General features: G+C 39.7%; 1 pseudogene; it reads right to left on the bottom strand.

Moving 5' to 3' along the window:
* Positions 1-14079: 14079 nt before the first annotated feature.
* On the bottom strand, positions 14080-14784 carry LOC137241546 (mediator of RNA polymerase II transcription subunit 29-like; annotated as a pseudogene).
* Between the last annotated feature and the right edge of the window lie 244 nt (positions 14785-15028).

The following is a 15028-nucleotide window of genomic DNA, read 5'->3' as shown; positions in this document are numbered from 1 at the left end:
GTACAAGGTTTTACAAAACGATGACATATTCCGGTTACCGAAGAATAATATCGACGGATCAGCTCTGGCTCCCTGCAAAATTGAGCTGCACCAACATTTGCTGCGGACAACATACATAGCAAATATTTGGGCACATGCTCATCTTCAGGTTCCAACGGCATTACATCCGACTGATTTTGGATGGGAAGAAGATGAGGGAAAATTCAATTTTAAATGGTTCGAGGGTGACCAGCTACCCGCTACCCTTGGTGATATAACTATCGATGATGGCGATGACCAAAAAGTACTGAAGGTTAGAATAATACTGATATATTTTTCTCTCATTTCATTATTTGTCACTTTCACAGTCAGTCACAGTCAGTTCACAATTTTAATTTAAAAATAAACCTGAGTTATATTTGTAACAATTTTGGATAGCATGTCACCTTTTTTTTGTAATTTATAATCAGATTTGAATTAAAATTTTGCTCTTGCGTGTTAAATGTTTATATACTATTATCATCTATATCTTTTAATATATTATTATTATATATGTTTACAGATCCTGACGAAGATCTTTCACGGGTCGACATCGCTGTCAGTGATAATGACAGCGATAATGAGTACGATGGCGATGAATCCGAAGAAAGCGAAATTTAAAATATTAGCTATTCACGTATTAGCACACTATGTATATTTATTTTGAATTTTAGTATGCTTTTTGTAAATAAATAATACATTTTTAAGTATTTAATAGTAAACCTACTTTTTATTATCCTCCTTTAGAGCAGAAAAGTTATACGTATCTATCATCCAATAACTGCATGGACGGCACGCTGTGTTTAATGAGAAAAGTATAGATATCTGATACCGCAAGAGCTGAAATTTGGTAATACAATAGTTGACTAAATAAGTTAAACGAAAAAAATATCCAGCTTTATATTTAGTGAGGGAAAAGTGTCCAGCCGATGCAGTCAAAGATACGACGCGTCCGAGCGCATACCCGTGCGCAGCATCCTTCACTGCATCAGCTGGACACTTTTCCCCCACTAAATTTAAAGCTGGATGTTTTTTTCGTTTAAGTTATTAATTTAACTATTAGTTTACAAAATTTCAGCTTTTGTAGTATCAGTTTACTCAGCGCATATTTTTCACTTCTTTACGTGAAAAGCTGGAGCATAATCCCCCACTCTAAATTCGGCTGGACACGTTTTTTCATTTATTTATAACATAATAAACATATTAACAAAATTTCAGCTTTTGCGGTATTAGTTTTTTTTTATTGTTATTTTACGTGTGTGGGAGGCTGCCGCAGCTACACCCCCCGGAACCGTGCGAGCTGGTGGTCCATTCACTTACTAGTGATACCAAATAAAGCTTAGGACAAATTTTCAGCTTTTGTAAAATGACTAACCCTAAACTGTCGCTGGCTCCCGGACTAACAGCTAATGATATTAATTCAAGTGTTTTGAGTCAATGAGATTACTTTGAAGAACGTCATGTTGGTGGTGAACGTTTCGACATTTTCCAGGGTTTGATAGTGGGTTTGACATTGATTTTAGTTTCATAGTTTATAATTATTTAAAGGTTGCTTTAATGCTAGAACATATACATACATATTTACGTGGCTGTGCCGAACAATTTTTGGAAGAAACTGAGCTTCGTTACATGATGCTATAATGATTTCGCGGCGTACAATTAAACATGATTCTGTTGTTGCTGGTAAGTCAAAATACAAATTGAAAAAATGTCTAATCTTAAATTGTTAAGTAATATTATGAAAAGATTGTGTCCAACTCCGGAAGAAAAAACTATAAAATTTGTGTCGGTGAAATGATAATTATTGCTTTTGGTTGTTAGTTTTGCGGCATCGTCTTCGAGTGCCTTCTGATGTTGTTGTTGTTGTAGCGATAAGGTTGCTCCCCGAAGGCTTTGGGGAGTGTTATTGATGTGCTGGTCCTTTGCCGGATACAGATCCGGTACGCTCCGGTAACACAGTTCCATTAAGGTGCTAGCCCGTCCATCTCGGGAACGATTTATATGGCCACATTAAACCTTCAGGCCATACTTCCCTCCCCACCCCCAAGTTCCATGAGGAGCTTGGGGTCGCCAGAGCCTCGTCTGTTAGTGAAACGGGATTCGCTGCTCGAAGGTGAGGCTGACAATTGGATTTGGAGAAGCTATATATTGCGCTGGCAACCTGGAAAGGTTGTGCTACACAACCCCTTAAATCTGGTATTTTCGTTGCCTCTTACGACAAGCATACCTACCGCGATTATATTCTAACCCCCTAACCCGCTGGGGGCAGTGCCTTCTGATCGTATATGCCGTTTCTTTTGCCAACTACCTGTAAGGCGTTAAACTGATCAGTAACGTCGCCGTGGACTCGTTCAGTGTAGTGTAGCTCAGCCCTATCACAAAACAATCAAAACATGTTTGTACACCAAAGTAAACGAGGGACTCAAGGGGTTGATACGTGACAAAGCTTTATAGCTTCAGAGCTTCCGCAACCCAATTGTCAACCTCATCTACGCGAGAGGAATCCTGTTACAAATATCAATGTATCACACACATATTTAGCGGCGCCAAGTTTCTCGTGGAACTAGGGGGTGGGCGGGATGGCTTAGAAGGTTTAATGTGATCATATTAATCGTTCCCGAGATGGACGTGCTAGTAACTTAAAGGTGCATTGTTACCAAAACGTGCCGGATCTATATCCAGCAAAGGACCACCACCATCGACAACACTCCCCAAAACCTTCGGGGAGGGTGTTGTTGTTGTTCAAGTGAAGTTAAAGGTGGTAGGATATTCTTTCCACGGACTGTAATCAAATTATCTTTGCGCAGGAGAGCCACATGTAAAAAGAAAGAAATAACAAGTAAGAACGGGACTGTCTTCGGCTGTGCCGAAGACTTCATACCTTTCATGAATGGGGCTGAACAATAATCTTATCCCGTTCGTAATCTCCGAATAATCGGATGTATAAGATAAGAAATATATAGTGAACAGATCTGCATACCTTAACGATTTTTAAGATAAATATAAAATAAAAAACAGGTAGGTACTTTGTGTGAGGATGCAAAGTTTCTGGTTTTTTGTGGTCTGCGTGTAAAAACTATGACTACGAATCACGTATTTCAACAATATATGACGTAAACGTAACTATTTGATGAAATTTGATGAATTTTGAAGCTTCTAGCCGTAAAAAAGGGGCAAAAATGACAGTTTATATGGGGTATATAATATATATACCACCGATCTCTATGATTTTTTCAGACAACAATATATGCTATATACGTAAGCATATGGTGAAATTTGAAGCGTCTAGCTGTTAAAAAGGGGCATAAATTGCGCAAAATTTCTTAACTGAACAATCGGTTGTATGGGATATATACTATATATACCACCGGTATCTATGATTTTCTCAGACAACAATATATGCTATACACGTAAGCATTTAGTGAAATTTGAACATATCTAAACGATTTTTAAGATAAATATAAAATAAAAAATTGGTAGGTAATCTGTGTGAGGATGCAAAGCTTCACGTTTTTTGTGGTCTGCATGTAAAAACTATGACTACGAATCACGTATTTCAAAAATATATGACGTAAACGTAACTATTTGATGAAATTTGATGAATTTTGAAGCTTCTAGCCGTAAAAAAGGGGCAAAATGACAGTTGATATGAAGTATATAATATATATACCACCGATCTCTATGATTTTTTCAGACAACAATATATGCTATATATGTAAGCATATGGTGAAATTTGAAGCGTCTAGCTGTTAAAAAGGGGCAGAAATTGCGCAAAGTTTCTTAACTGAAAAATCGGTTGTATGAGATATATACTATATATACCATCGATCTCAATGATTTTTTCAGACAACAATATAATCTATACACGTAAGCATTTGGTGAAAGTTGAAGCCTCTAGCTGTTAAAACGGGGAAGAAATTGCGCAAAATTTCTTATCTGAACAATCGGTTGTATGTGATATATACTATATATACCACCGGTATCTATGATTTTCTCAGACAACAATATATGCTATACACGTAAGCATTTAGTGAAATTTGAACATATCTAAACGATTTTTAAGATAAATATAAAATAAAAAATTGGTAGGTAATCTGTGTGAGGATGCAAAGCTTCACGTTTTTTGTGGTCTGCATGTAAAAACTATGACTACGAATCACGTATTTCAAAAATATATGACGTAAACGTAACTATTTGATGAAATTTTATGAATTTTGAAGCTTCTAGCCGTAAAAAAGGGGCAAAAATGAGAGTTTGTATGAAGTGTATAATATATATAACACCGATCTCTATAATTTTTTCAGACAACAATATATGCTATATCCGTAAGCATTTTGTAAAATTTGAAGCTTCTAGCTGTTAAAACGGGGCAGAAATTGCACAAAGTTTCTTATCTGAACAATCGGTTGTATGAGATATATACTATATATACCACCGATCTCTATGATTTGTTCAGACAACAATATATGCTATATACGTAAGCATTTGGTGAAATTTGAAGCTTCTAGCTGTTAAAATGGGGTAGAAATTGCGAAAAGTTTCTTATCTGAACAATCCGTTGTATGAGATATATACTATATATACAACCGATCTCTATGATTTTTTCAGACAACAATATATGCCATATACGTAAGCAATCGGTGAAATTTGAAGCTTATAGCTGTTAAAATGGGGTAGAAATTGCGAAAAGTTTCTTATCTGAACAATCGGTTGTATGAGATATATACTATATATACAACCGATCTCTATGATTTTTTCAGACAACAATATATGCTATATACGTAAGCAATCGGTGAACTTTGAAGCTTATAGCTGTTAAAATGGGGTAGAAATTGCGAAAAGTTTCTTATCTGAACAATCGGTTGTATGAGATATATACTATATATACAACCGATCTCTATGATTTTTTCAGACAACAATATATGCTATATACGTAAGTATTCGGTGAAATTTGAAGCTTCTAGCTGTTAAAATGGGGCTAAAATTTGCCAAAAATATATATATATATACTATATATATATACTATATATACCACCATATATATACTATATATACCACCGATCTTTATGATTTTTTCAGACAACAATATATGCTATATACGTAAGCATTCGTTGAAATTTGAAGGCTCTAGCTCTTAAAATGGGGCAGTAATTACGAAAAGTTCCTTATCTGAACAATCGGTTGTGGGGGATATATACTATATATATGACCGATCTCATCAATTTTTTCAGGCAACAATATGTGCAATATACGAAAGTATATGGTGAAGTTTGAAGCTTCAATCTGTTAAATTGGGTAAGATATTACAAAAATCCTCTTTTTCTGAAAAATCGGTTGTATTGAGGATATATGCTATAGTGGTCCGATCCGGTCGGTTCCGACAAATGTCTAATCGGACACCCAAATACACCCGCTCACCAAATTTTATCAAGATATCTTAAAAATTGAGGGACTAGTTTGCATACAAACAGACAGACGGACAGACGGACAGACGGACATGGCTAAATCAACTCAGCTCTTCAACCTGATTATTTCGGTATACTTAATGGTGGGTCTATCTATTTTCCTTTAAGGACTTACAATTTTCGGTTTCGTGACGAAATTAATATACCATTTCATTTTCATGAAAGGTATAAAAATAAGTAGGTAATCTGTGTGAGGATGCAAAGCTTCACGTTTTTTGTGGTCTGCATGTAAAAACTATGGCTACGAATCACGTATTTCAAAAATATATGACGTAAACGTAACTATTTGATGAAATTTGATGAATCTTGAAGCTTCTAGCCGTAAAAAAGGGGTCAATATGACAATTTATATGAAGTATATAATATATATACCACCGATCTCTATGATTTTTTCAGACAACAATATATGCTATATACGAAAGCATTTTGTGAAATTTGAAGCTTCTAACTGTTAAAACGGGGCAGAAATTGCGCAAAGTTTCTTATCTGAACAATCGGTTGTATGAGATATATACTATGTATATCACCGATCTCAATGATTTTTTCAGACATCAATATATGCTATACACGTAAGCAGTTGGTGAAATTTGAAGCTTCTAGCTGTTAAAATGGGGTAGAAATTGCGAAAAGTTTCTTATCTGAACAATCGGTTGTATGAGATATATACTATATATAGAACCGATCTCTATGATTTTTTCAGACAACAATATATGCTATATACGAAAGCAATCAGTGAAATTTGAAGCTTATAGCTGTTAAAATGGGGTAGAAATTGCGAAAAGTTTCTTATCTGAACAATCGGTTGTATGAGATATATACTATATATACAACCGATCTCTATGATTTTTTCAGACAACAATATATGCTATATACGTAAGCAATCGGTGAAATTTGAAGCTTATAGCTGTTAAAATGAGGTAGAAATTGCGAAAAGTTTCTTATCTGAACAATCGGTTGTATGAGATATATACTATATATACAACCGATCTCTACGATTTTTTCAGACAACAATATATGCTATATAAGTAAATATGCGGTGAAATTTGAAGCTTCTAGCTGTTAAAATGGGGCTAAAATTTGCGAAAATATATATATATATACTATATATACCACCATATATATACTATATATGCCACCGATCTTTATGATTTTTTCAGACAACAATATATGCTATATACGTAAGCATTCGCTGAAATTTGAAGCCTCTAGCTCTTATAATAGGGCAGTAATTACGAAAAGTTCCTTATCTCAACAATCGGTTGTGGGGGATATATACTATATATACGACCGATCTCATAAATTTTTTCAGGCAACAATATGTTCAATATACGAAAGTATATGGTGAAGTTTGAAGCTTCAATCTGTTAAATTGGGTAAGATATTACAAAAATCCTCTTTTTCTGAAAAATCGGTTGTATGAAGGATATATGCTATAGTGGTCCGATCCGGTCGGTTCCGACAAATGTCTAATCGGACACCCAAATACACCTGCTCACCAAATTTTATCAAGATATCTCAAAAATTTAGGGACTAGTTTGCATACAAACAGACAGACGGACAGACGGACAGACGGACATGGCTAAAACAACTCAGCTCTTCAACCTGATTATTTCGGTATACTTAATGGTGGGTCTATCTATTTTCCTTTAAGGACTTACAATTTTCGGTTTCGTGACGAAATTAATATACCATTTCATTTTCATGAAAGGTATAAAAATACAGCTTTTATCTATTATAATTAAATGTTAACAGTGAAATCTGTTACTCCAAGCGCTCTACGAATATATTGTAACGAATGTTAGCAGCACTGAGCGATGCTATCGTCTTTAAGCCGATCCTAAGCAGTGACGTGATTTCACATCCATAGATCAATCATAATGTATCTACATAAACGAAACAATAATTGCGTATACACATATGTACCATGTACGTATACGAGCAGCGGAGAGTCAATGCACAAACACAAACATATATCTGAGATACTCCTATAAGTATGCAATGAGAAAAACTACAAAATTGTGCAATTGTAGTTACAGCTGAGAAGTTTGAGAGCTGCTGGTCTAGTAGATTCTGGAAGCGCCTAGAAAATGCGAAGGTTGAAATCAAAGAGTATAAAAGGCGACAATTGTAGAGGCGCTGGAATTCAGTTTGATTTGAGTTGTCAAGCAGTTACGACTAAGACGATATCTAGCGAGCAATAGCAGTGTTATTTAGCTATTCGTTGCACAGTTTGAGTGTTATTGTGAAGTATTTTAATAAAGACCATTTTTCCATTATTCAATATTGGAGTTATTTATTCCATAGTTTAGCGATACGAACCTAGCAAAAGGGCAAATAAGAGGATTTGCAGCAAATTCGTTACAATTGGTGTCAGAAGAGGAATTGTTGAATAAATTCCAGAGCAGCAGAGACAGCAAGGACATGGCAAAGTTCAGTGAATTGAAGATCCAGCAACTAAAGAAGGAGTTGGAGAGCCGTGGATTGAATACAAGCGGCGTTAAACTTGAACTTCAGGCACGGCTACGAGAGGCAATGGAAGCAGAAGGAATTGATGTGGAAGAGTATGACTTTCATCTTGATGGCGAGGAAATAACAAAAATGGAAGAAACACCGCAGATAATGGCGAACACAGACCTGAACATGATATTGGCTGCAATATCGGCACAAATGTCCGAAATGTCATTACAAATATCTACCAACATGTCATCACAATTGGAATCGCAGGAGACACGCATAACATCGAAGATTGAAGCACAAGAAACGCGTATGTCAGAAATGTCGACGCAGATTACATCCAAAATGGAAACACAACTGGAAGAGCAAAAGACATATATGACATCTCAGTTGGCTGAGCAGTTGAAAGCACAGGAGGCCCGCATAACCTCGCAGCTGGAGGCACAGGAGATAAAGGTAACATCGAAGCTGGAGGCCCAGGATACAAAAATTTTACAGTTTGAGGAAAAAATCGAGGCCGAATTGGATGTTTTGAGAGGATGTATCGAGCAGTTGCAACTGAATCGCCCAGCAGTTTCAACGAGTAATCCAAAGGTAAAAACACCATCCTTCGACGGTTCTGTTCCTTTCCAGGTCTTTAAACTACAGTTTGAGAAGACCACAACAGTGAACAACTGGAATGCTGAAGATAAAGTTGCTGCACTCTTCGTAGCATTGAAAGGACCAGCTGCCGAAATCTTACAGACTATTCCAGAGTACGAACGGAACAGCTATGAAGCATTGATGGCCGCTGTCGAGAGACGTTATGGAAGCGAGCATAGAAAACAGATATTCCAAATTGAGTTGCAAAACCGCTACCAAAAAGCAAATGAGACATTTCAGGGGTTTGCTTCAGATATTGAAAGATTGGCTGATCTTGCAAATGCGGACGCACCCGTGGAATACACTGAAAGGGTAAAAATCCAGAGTTTCATAAATGGCATACGAGATGTGGAAACGAAGCGGGCTACATATGCAAATCCAAAACTAACATTTTCTGAAACGGTATCCTATGCACTGACTCAAGAAACAGCGTCGCTTTTTAGTAAGCCCGCATACAAAGCTCATCGCGTGGAAGTGGAAAGGCCAGACTGGGTAGACACAATTTTGCATTGAACGGTACGCAGCAGAAGAATAATGATGTTATCAAATGCTTCAAATGCGGGAAGTCCGGTCACATTGCACGTCATTGCGATCTTGGTCCTAATAGTTCCAACAATGGGGGTGGCCGTAAACGCAAAGCTGGAGGAAATTAGCAAGAGCGTGTCGGATGTAAAGAACGAAAACTTGCCCCGGCTATTGAATGTCCGGTGATATCTTTGTCGCAAATTGGAAGGAAATCAAGCAGTCTTACCGTCAAAGGGAATGTGGATGGCAAGGAGCGTGTACTGACTGTAGATACGGGCGCATCTCATTCCTTGATCCGATCTTACTTGGTCAACAGGAGAGTAAAACCGTTACCTGGAGCGAGGTTGGGTACGGCCTTACTTACTTACTTAATTGGCGCTTAACCGTCTAAACGGTTATGGCCGTCCAACAAGGCGCGCCAGTCGCTCCTTCGCTCCGCCAACCGGCGCCAATTGGTCACACCAAGGGAGTTTAAGTCGTTTTCCACCTGGTCCTTCCAACGGAGTGGGGGCCGCCCTCTACCTCTGCTTCCATAGGCGGGTTCCGATAGAAACACTTTCTTGGCCGGAGCATCATCTTTCATTCGCATAACATGGCCTAGCCAGCGCAGCCGCTGCGTTTTAATTCGCTGGACTATGTTGATGTCTGCGTATAGCTCGTACAGCTCATCATTAAATCTTCTTCGGTACTCGCCATCGCCAACGCGTAGAGGTCCATAAATCTTTCGAAGAACTTTTCTCTCGAACACTCCCAAAGCCGCTTCATCTGCTGTTGTCATGGTCCATGCTTCTGCCCCATATAGCAGGACGGGTACGATAAGTGACTTGTAGAGTATGATTTTCGTTCGCCGAGAGAGGACTTTACTTTTCAATTGCCTACCTAGTCCAAAGTAGCATTTATTGGCAAGATTGATTCTTCGCTGGATTTCAGTGCTGATGTTGTTGCTAATGTTGATGCTGGTTCCCAAATAAACGAAGTCTTTTACTATTTCGAAATTATGGCTGCCAACAGTAGCGTGGTTGCCAAGGCGCATATGCGCTGACTCTTTGCTCGATGACAGCAGGTACTTCGTTTTGTCCTCATTCACCATCAAACCCATCTTTACCGCTTCTTTTTCCAGCTTGGAGTAAGCAGAACTAACAGCGCGGGTGTTTAGGCCGATGATATCAATGTCATCAGCATATGCCAGTAATTGCACGCTTTTATAGTATATTGTTCCAGTGCGGTTAAGTTCTGCAGCTAGTATAATTTTCTCCAGCATCAAATTAAAGAAATCGCACGATAGGGGGTCACCCTGTCTGAAACCTCGTTTAGTTTCGAACGGCTCGGAGAGGTCCTTCCCAATTCTGACTGAACTGATGGTGTTGCTCAACGTCATTTTGCACAGCCGTATAAGTTTTGCGGGGAAACCAAATTCAGACATAGCGGCATATAGGCAGCTCCTTTTCGTGCTGTCGAAGGCGGCTTTAAAGTCGACGAAGAGGTGGTGTGTGTCGATTCTCTTTTCACGGGTTTTTTCCAAGATTTGGCGCATTGTGAAAATCTGGTCGATGGTAGATTTACCAGGTCTGAAGCCGCACTGATAAGGTCCAATCAGCCGGTTCACGGTGGGCTTCAATCTTTCGCACAATACACTTGAAAGGACCTTATATGCGATATTAAGAAGGCTGATTCCACGATAGTTGGTGCATTTTGCAGTATCCCCCTTCTTGTGGACTGGGCAAAGAACACTTAGATTCCAACCGTCGGGCATGCTTTCGTCCGCCCATATTTTGCTAAGAAGCTGCTGCATGCGCCTTACCAACTCCTCGCCGCCGAACTTGAATAGCTCCGCAGGAAATCCATCAGCGCCCACGGCCTTGTTGTTTTTCAATCTGGTTATTGCTATTCTAACTTCGTCATAATCGGGCGGGGGGACATATATTCCATCATCATCGATTGCGGGATCGGGTTCTTCATCTCTGCGCGGTGAATTGCTGCCTCCATTTAGGAGAGCAGAGAAGTGTTCCCTCCATAATCTAAGCACTCTCTGGACATCAGTTACAAGGTCGCCGTTTTCATTCCTACAGGAGTTTGCCCCGGTCTTAAAACCTTCCGTCTGTCGCCGTATTTTTTGGTAGAATTTTCGGGCGTTATTCCTGGTGGCTAGCAGCTCAAGCTCCCCGCACTCACGCCTTTCTGCTTCTGCTTTTTTCTTCCTGAAAAGGCGTCTCGCTTCCCTTTTCAACTCACGATAGCGTTCACACACTCCTCTTGTCGCGCTCGCTTTTAACGTAGCCCTGTAGGCAGCGTCCTTTCTTTCGGTTGCAACGCGGCATTCTTCATCATACCAGTTGTTTTTTCGTGGGCGCCGGTAACCAATTTTTTCCTCGGCGGCAGTATGAAGTGCTTTGGAGATATGCTCCCACTGCTCCTGTATTCCTTCAGGATGAGTTGTGCCCTCAGAGAGCAGGTGTGAGAGTCGAGTTGCGAAATCATTGGCAGTCTGTTGTGATTGAAGCTTTTCGACGTCTAGCTTTCCTTGTGTTTTTTGTTCCTTGTTTTTAGCCGCGTTGAGGCGGGTGCGTATTTTGGCTGCAACGAGATAATGGTCCGAATCGATGTTAGGTCCTCGGATCGTTCGCACATCTAAAACACTGGAGGCATGCCGTCCGTCTATCACAACGTGATCGATCTGATTGCGAGTATTTCGATCAGGAGATAGCCATGTAGCTTGATGTATCTTTTTATGCATGAACCTCGTGCTTGATATGACCATGTTTCGAGCACCGGCAAAGTCAATCAGCCTCAGTCCGTTAGGAGAAGTTTCATTGTGTAGGCTGAACTTTCCGACTGTAGGGCCAAAAACACCTTCTTTGCCCACCCTGGCGTTAAAGTCGCCAAGCACGACTTTTATATCATGACGGGGGCAGCGCTCGTATGTGCGTTCTAATTGTTCATAAAAAGTGTCTTTCACCTCATCGTCTTTCTCCTCTGTCGGCGCATGGGCGCAGATGAATGATATATTAAAAAATTTTGCTTTTATTCGAATAGCGGCGAGACGCTCGTCCACAGGCGTGAACGCCAGCACTTGGCGACAAAGTCTCTCTCCCACCACGAATCCGACGCCGAAACTGCGCTTATTCGCATGGCCACTCCAATATATGTCACAATTTTTGATCTTCTTTCTTCCTTGCTTCGTCCAACGCATTTCTTGGATGGCGGTGATGTCAGATTTTGCTTTGACGAGGACATCAACCAGCCGGGCATCTGCACCAATCCCATTCAGGGAGCGGACGTTCCAGGTGCATGCCCTCAATTCATTGTCCTTCAAACGTTTGCCATGGTCGTCATCAATAGAGAGTGTATTTATCCGAGGCTTGTTGTTATATTTCATTGGAGTATGGTTTTACGTGGCGGGTCCCAAGCCCAGCGCACAACCCGCTCAGCGGGGGTGAAAATATTACTTGGCACGTTTATATAGCGAGCCGCTTGCTCCAAGACAGACGCCCGCTTGCAGCCGCACCTAGAGGTGTACAGACGCTGCCGATGAAATCTCCCCCGGCTAGCCCTTAAACCGATTATGTCAGAGTGGCCTAGCCAGGTTGTCGCCTTCTCACATTAGCTCACCGCTAAACGGGTTGGGTACGGCCACTGGCGAGTATAACCATGTCCGGGGAGAAGTGATCTGTGAAGTCTTAATTGGGAAGGTCATGGTTTTACACAAATTCGTTGTGGCGGAGATTGTTGATGAAGTCATATTGGCAGTGGATTTCTTGGTTGACCATGACATCAAGATCTATATGCAGAGAAGGGATATGCATTATGAGAACCAAGATGTGCCACTTAACTTCAGTTTGGAAAAAGGGTTCAGCAGTAAGCGAGTGCTGGTGGAGAAGACTCGACAAAGGCCACGAAAGTCAAAAGGAAAAGTTGATGGATCGAATGTGCCAAATAAAGCGAAGTTAAAAGTACTTGCGAGAAAAAGACCGGCATCGACAAACCCTACTGGATGCACTAAAATGACTGAAAGAATTTTTCAGAATGAATGCAAGGATGGTTTCAAGGCAGCGCGCACTTCTGTTGGGAAACGTCGGAACGATACTGAGTATGTGAAACCAATCCGTCAAGAACAAGCTCTACAAAGTAGTTCTTCATTGGCCAAGCAACAGAGTGCGAGAGAACGATCCAGAATAATGAGTAGTAAGATGGAACACAGGTACGACAAGGAAAATAATTCGGAAGGTTTCCGGGAGGGAGATTTGGTACTGCTATACAACCCTCACCGGCGGAAAGGTGTTCCATCCAAATATCGGTGCAGTTGGGAAAGCCCGTACAGAGTTGTGAAGACGATCAGTGATGTCATCTACCGCATACAAGCAATTGGGAAATCACGAAATAGAAGAGTGGTACATTTGGCAATGCTAGCAGCGTTTAGATCGAGAGATTTGTCTGATCGGGACGATCAGACTTAGGTGGAGGGCAGTGTAACGAATGTTAGCAGCACTGAGCGATGCTATCGTCTTTAAGCCGATGCTAAGCAGTGACGTGAATTCACATCAATAATTCAATCATTATGTATCTACATAAACGAAACAATAATTGCGTCTACACATATGTACCATGTACGTATACGAGCAGCGGAGAGTCAATGCACAAACACAAGCATATATCTGAGATACTCCTATAAGTATGCAATGAGAAAAACTATAAAATTGTACAATTGTAGTTACAGCTGAGAAGTTTGAGAGCTGCTGGACTAGTAGATTCTGGAAGCGCCTAGAAGATGCGAAGGTTGAAATCAAAGAGTATAAAAGGCGGCAATTGTAGAGGCGCTAGAATTCAGTTTGATTTGAGTTGTCAAGCAGTTACGACTAAGACGATATCTAGCGAGCAATAGCAGTGTTATTAAGCTATTCGTTGCACAATTTGAGTGTTATTGTGAAGTATTTTAATAAAGGCCTTTTTTCCATTATTCAATATTGGAGTTATTTATTCAACAGTTTAGCGATACGAACCTAGCAAAAGGGCAAATAAGAGGATTTGCAGCAAATTCGTTACAATATTTTTCGATAATACAGCTTATTGATCTTAAGTATTTATCAATCAGCCTGTGAATAATCTGTGTAGCACTAAATAGAGTATCATGTATATCTTTTGCCGATTGCACATGTACACGTACAACATTAAGGTATGTAGAATATGTCATAGGTCAACCAGGGGTGTCTTGCTTATTAGGTTCCATACGTGCTGTTACAGTAGAGGTAAATAATGTTGTGCCGATGATAATGGTTGAATGCATTGTATGGCTGTTTTTAAATATAATGCAATTTGACCGCAATAGGCATAAAAATCTTCCAAAGGTTTTTCAAATCTCCTGCATATCCCGCTGCATCACGTTTAAGATTATCTGCTAAATTATGTTCTTGTAATGTCAATGCGCCAGTACTTAGTGTAAGGAATAGTGATTCCCGCATTGGCGAAAGAAAACTTTTGACCTTTCGAATGTTGTCCATTTTTTCAGCTTGCTGTTGCTGTTGTTTTTGAGCAGCATTTGAAACTTGAGATTGCATTTGTTGTTGTGGTGATGCTCGCATCATTGACACAGTAGGAACTTCAGGCTGTATCATTGCATTTGGCCCACCAACTCCGGCGATGTTCATTTGTTGCATGCCATGCATGTTCATATTGGGATTCATTGTTCAATACGAATTTTCTTCTTTATTTAGCTAAATACCACGATTTTTAGTTAATAGCAATAAAAGATATTTTAATTGTACAGTATATTTGTTGCTTTTGTCTGTTTAGGGGTGGAACGATAGCTTTTCGTGTTGTACGATTTCTTGATCATCTGCTTTGGCTTAGACCATGTTTACATATTGGCGGAACCATATAAGTGAAGAACGGACTGTGAGCAGCTTAATTTACTTTGAGCAGAGGTATTA

This window comes from Eurosta solidaginis, chromosome 2, assembly GCF_040869045.1.
Source record: "Eurosta solidaginis isolate ZX-2024a chromosome 2, ASM4086904v1, whole genome shotgun sequence".
NCBI classification, from domain to species: Eukaryota; Metazoa; Arthropoda; class Insecta; order Diptera; family Tephritidae; genus Eurosta; species Eurosta solidaginis.
Note: the sequence above shows the minus strand (reverse complement) of the source record. Positions and strands in the feature narration are given on the sequence as shown.